The sequence below is a fragment of the Pongo pygmaeus genome, chromosome 17, assembly GCF_028885625.2.
Source record: "Pongo pygmaeus isolate AG05252 chromosome 17, NHGRI_mPonPyg2-v2.0_pri, whole genome shotgun sequence".
Lineage (NCBI taxonomy): Eukaryota > Metazoa > Chordata > Mammalia > Primates > Hominidae > Pongo > Pongo pygmaeus.
In genome coordinates, this window is record NC_072390.2 from 29516726 (window position 1) to 29522725 (window position 6000).

The following is a 6000-nucleotide window of genomic DNA, read 5'->3' on the forward strand; positions in this document are numbered from 1 at the left end:
TGCTTTTAACAAGAGATGGTGGAGAGGAGAAACAAAGACCAAGGAAGGTCTCATAGCGACAGTGTATTCGAATTGGACCTGGAAGGTTGATGAGGTCTGCGTTATGTGGATGTTGAAGGCATGAGCTTGCACACTACCGCAGAGCATACGATCCAGGAAGGGCTTCTAACTGTCCACCATTCTTCTAAATGGCCTGCCCTTACATTCTCCTTTGCTGCTTCTCTTCTTATCCCTTTCTACTTGTCCATTTTGCTTAATTTATTCTAGCCTTTCTTTCAGTTCTTTGACATGAAATTTTTCACTGTCTTTCTGGAATCCTCTTCTCCCGGGTCTTGATATGGCTGTCTCCTCTTCATTCAGGTCATCATTCTGCCTTCCCTGGCCACCCTAGCAAACTCTGCCTGGGCACCCTTGTCCTTTTGCCTTATGAAGTGTCCTCTATAGCACACATCACTAGCTAAAAACAATCTTAGCTATTTTGTTGCACATTTCTTACCAGCTTCATGAAGACTGAGCATTGTCTGCCTGTTCATATCTCTATCTTCAACACCTAGAACAACCTCTGTTGTAGAGTAAGTGTTCATTGATTGAATGAATTAGTGAAAGGAGAAAAAGGCAAAGACTAATGAGGATTGGGGTAGTTCACTTTGCATACAGTTTAGTCTGGATACAAAAAAGGCTTGAGAGCTGAGGTTGGAAAGTGAGATTGAGGCCTGATTTTGGCCACATTTTAGATGTGGATGAGTGAGCTTGGAAGCAAGGTTCAGCTGGCAGATGGAGTGTGGCACACGAAAACATATATGAAACATGTAGGCAGGAGCCTAGGCAAAGCACGTAACAGTGAACCCATGCATGCTTCTGACTGCAGTAGCAACGTGATCAGAGCCATGCTTAAGGAAGATTAAAGTAGGGATAGTGTGTAGGATGGATCTGTGGGAGGAGTAAGAGGAAGTGAGACTAATGGTAATAATAATGACAAATGGAAACCACAATTTACTGAGGGCTCATTGGATGCTAGGCCCATTTCTAGGCATGTTCATTATGCTATGTCACCTGTCCTTGCAGCAAGTCCATGGGGTAGCTAATCGAGTTCCCACTCCACAGAAAAGAAAATTGAAACACGAAGAGGCTAAGTAACTTGGTCACAGTGATACCACTAGAACAAGAAAACTGGGAGAAATCTGGGAAGAGTCTCATTTGAAGGGTAGTATGATATTCATTTGTGCTTTCCACCAGATATTTCTGGCTGCCATCTTTCCAGGCATCCTCCAAGTGGGCTTAGCCATGAGACTTGTGATGCCCAGTGGGATGTCAGTGAGAGTCATAGGTGTCCCTTCTAGGTGGAAGCTTGGAGAACCAGTGTGTAATTCACCTGAGGTTTCCTTTCTTCTGCCACAGACACCAATAATATCCTGTGTGGCTGTTCTGGAGCCAAGGTCCTGGAGTATTTCATGCAAAGTAAAGACCTGTGACTAACCTATGGTATGGGTTGCTTTAAACCATGGAGATTTGACTCTTGTTGGTTCTTTTTTTTTAAATACAGCATAATCTGGCCTACCTTGCTTTATCCAAGGAGTATCCCCACAGTGCTCTGTAGATGAGGGCAGGGTCTCTGCAATTGCCCTGAAAGAACAGCACCACAAAAGTGTTTACTTGCTCATAGAAACATTCTGGAAATTTTGCTACATCCTTTTATTTCTGCACCTTTACACACCACACTTCTTTTTGGAGCTTAAGCATAGAAGGTTGAATAAACCTCACTGCTTGATCATTATAATTCTCCTTGGTATTATCAAGACTGACCAATGCAAGGTTCTTAATTATTTTTCTCCTTCAACCTGACCCCAAAATATATTTATCCTTAAATATGTATGTGGCCCTGTAAAATATTTTTATGAGTATATGTTTTTAATTTAGATAATCAGTATTGTACTGTAATTCCTGTTCTACTTCTTAAGTCATTTTATTATGGTTTTTGCTCCACACGGGTCTCCCCATGTGGCTGTTGGCACATTTGGTGTGTTGTTTCTCATGGCTTCCTTGTATCCCATGCTGGGTCATCCGCCACCTGTCACCTGGCCATGGCCCTAATGATAGGCACAAGGTTGTCATCCTCTCTCCTTTCCTACACAATGCCAGAATGAAATCCAACACACACACCCCTTACAAAATTTTGCAAGAATTGCTCTGGGATATGTAAGCATAAGTGAAGTCATTGGGTCATAAGTTTGGGCATACTTAATTCTGCTAAATGCTACCAGATTGCCACATATTTCAAAATGACTGTATAAAGTGGTGCCAAGAGTACCAGTTCCCTCCATGCTAATCAGTGCCTGCTTTTATCCACACTTGTAAAGTAATTTTGCCCAATTCTTTGCCTGTCACTTCCTTGGAGATAGCCCTGATGAGGAGCCTGTGAGCTGAATTTGTGCAGTGCTGACCTGCCCTGATGTCATGTCTTCGGTACAAGGCCTCTGCAAGGCACCTCTCCCGGACTGGTAGGCTCAGCCCAGCGGGTGTCTCTGCACTGTAGAAGGGTTGCCCAGGATTAACGACTGTGCTGCTTGTCATTGAAGCGCAGTGCCTGGTCTGGAGTGTAGTAGGCTCTCAGGAATATTTATGGCTTTGATGACTTTATCACAAGAGATTTGGTAATTTACCATTTCAGGACCCTACTAAAGTGTTCAGTGTGGCTTGAAAGACAGGATGAAATTTCCCAAGATGCCTAAGTCCCTGGGTGACTTCTGCAATGGGAAGCTATACATTTGAATTATTCCAAGGACAGTCTGCCTGGTCAGGGGCTCTCTACCCGAAGCACTTGCCCCAAGCCTGGATTTATGTGATCATGTCTCATTTTGATGGTGAGAGTCACTCACATCCTATTTTCTTCTCTCCTTTTCTCAAGAGGATTTGAACCATAATCCTTCATTACGTTACAAATGAGAAGTGAGCATATTTAGAAGTTTAGGTTATGAAACAAACTGCAGCAGCAAAACCCACAAAAGCAATCTGAGAGGAACAAGATATCAGGCTCTGGGCTCCCAAGGGGGTGAGCCACCAGAAGTGTGAGTGGTCAACCAGGCCTGCCCACTTCTCCTCCAGGAGAAGGGGAAGCATGTTTATGGCTCACCACAATTAAATGTGAAGACGCATATGTCCCCAGCTTAAAAATAATTAGTGCCAATGCCAGGTAAATATTCTGGGAGGCTAATTAGTGCTGCGGTTGGCTTCCTCCCCACCTCTTCTGTACTCTGTCCTGAAGAGCTATTGGGTTATTTGCCCAGGTCCACTGGGTTCACCAGCCTCCTCTTGGCATTTTCTTCTATATTTGTCAGTGTCATCAGAATGATGCATCAATTAAAAAAAAAAAGCAAATCTGTGAGTGCAGTAAAGCCTTGATTGAGAGAAATGTGTGGGCAATGGAGTATTTTGATTAATTCCATGTTCTAGGTAACTGAGAGTTAAGTAACAGATCCTTTCCACTTCAATCCTTGTGATTGAAAATATTTTCAAAATGTACTGCTCCATTCTATCTTTGTAAGCACAGAAGAGTGAATGCAGTGGAATCTTCCTTTGATGTTGGAAGGTCAGCAGTAATTCACGGCCATCATTTCTGACTGTCGATTATCAGATTATTCACATAGATTTAGTAGATGTAGAAGCTGGGCTAGGTATAAATAAAACTCTCATAGACTCTAGGATTGAGATTTAGAAATAGATCTTTCCATTTCCTTTTTATAATTTGCCATCGATGGTATGAAGAGGGGTCTGGTTAATTCATGATCTTGATTAGTTGGATCCTAGGTATTAAAGTCTTGGTTTTCATGTGGACCCTTAGTGAACAGCTGTTTGCTTTACTTTCTGATTTACTAGGATTGTTTTCCAGGTTCTTGTGTCTATGGAGTCATGTTCTTCTATAGACAAGAAGACCTCACACAAATAATGAATGTTATCCAGACAGTGTTAGGTATAATTTTTGTTCAATATAAATTTGGTTCATATTATACATGTAGGAGGAACGTTGGCTATTTAAACACTCATGATTTTTTTTAACTCCAATAACCTTAATTTACCAAAATGTATAACAAAAACTTCTGTTTTGGAGGTAGTGTAGTATAACAGACTGGGTTTTGGCTTTGGAGTTAGACACAGCTGAGTGAAATTGCAGCTCTGCCACTGTTGTGTGGCCATGAGAAAATTAGTTAACCTCTCTAAACCTTGACTTCCTTATTTGAAAAAGAAAATAAAAATCCCTCCCTTATGGGGCTAGAGTGGAGATTAAATCAGAGAGTATGTGTAAGTGCCCAGTAGTGTGCCTAGTAGGTGATGAAGAAGAGTCAGGTCATCCCCCATGACTTAAAAATAAATTGTATCATGTATTGTATCGACCAATACCAAACACTCTTTCTATTTGTTTCAGAATTGTGACAGTGTCTGCTCAGGCCATCCCTGATGCAGGCTCCAATTTAGGGAGCAGTTCTCTACTAACCCACCTGGATTAGCACCATTGATTTAGAAGATGTGTGGCCTTCCCAAGATACCTGCTCACACCCCTCACCTGATTCTTTTCAACAACCTTGCAGACTGCTCTTCCAGAACCACCAACATGTGAGTTTTCAAGGTGTTTTTACCCAAATGTCATCTCACTGTTTTTATAAGTTATCTTCCACAGTGGCAAAACTAATTTCAGTGTGATGTTAGAAACTGAAATCTGTGTTCACGTACGTTAAAAGAAATAAGCAATGTAAATAATGACATTTTTCTTGCAGGTCTTTGAGACAAGCCCTTTTATTACAGGACTCATATTTATATCTGACTGCAGGGAGAAATGAGACCAAACCTTGCTTGATAAACAGGCTTTAAATTGGTACCCTCATACAAGTGCACAGGTCTTCATGCCTCAGCCCCTGCTCTGCAAACAGCAAGTTTAGGTGGAGGATAGAAAGGTTCTCTGAGGCTCCTCCTGCCTCTCACCTTGGCCATCACCCAAAGCTAAGAGCACAGACACTGAATCCTAGTGCAGAGGGTTATTAACGGTGAGAAGAGAGCGTTACTTAACTTTCTTGGTCTGTAAAAAGAAAATAAAAATACCTGCTTTGCAGGGTTGTGACATTTAAAGTAAATGTTTGCTTAATAGGCATAGAGGAGGCCATTGAGAAATGGTAAGCATTTTCTGCAGGCACAGGGAGTAGACACAGGAAACAGACAATCAGTTGACCTTTAAAAACCTGTGCTTGAATTTGAAAGAATGTGGAGCAACTGGAATTCTCATGCACTGTTGGTGGGGTGTAAAATGGGATCAACATTTTGGAAAATTGTTTGGCAGTTTCTAACAAAGTTGACTATGATCTTACTCTCTGATCCAGCAATAGTACTCCTAGACATTTACCCAAGAGAAATGAGTGTGTATGTCCTCAAAAAAGGTATGTGCAAGAATATTCATGTATGCTTTATTTATAACAGCTAAAAATTAAAACCAGACCAAATGTCCATTGACTGGTGAATGGATAGACAAATTATGCTATATCCACACAAAGGAATATGACTCAGGTATAAAGAAGAAGCAGTGTCTGAAACTTGCAGCAATGTGAGTGAATCTCAAAAATATTATGTCAAACAACAGGAGCCAGAAACAAAAGCATTCATACTATATAACCCCAATGTTCAAGATTGTCAGTGCTACATGACAAAATAGTGGTTCTGGGAGGATGGAGAGGGGGCATTGAGAGGAAAGGGGACTGAAAGAAGTTTCTGGGGTGATGGGTATATCCTAAACATTGACCTGGTTGATGCTGCACAGATAGCTACAAACTCATCAAGCTGTTGGTTGGTAAGTGAAGTTCATACTTGTCAATTACACCTTAAATATAGACTTAAGATTCCCTTTGGAATCTCAATTTGAAGTTAAGCATTTCATGTCTCTCTGATATCAGATATATCCGGAAATTAAGCCGCTATGATCATGTTTCCGTCCTGTCCCAGCATGGTGCTAGGCACCAT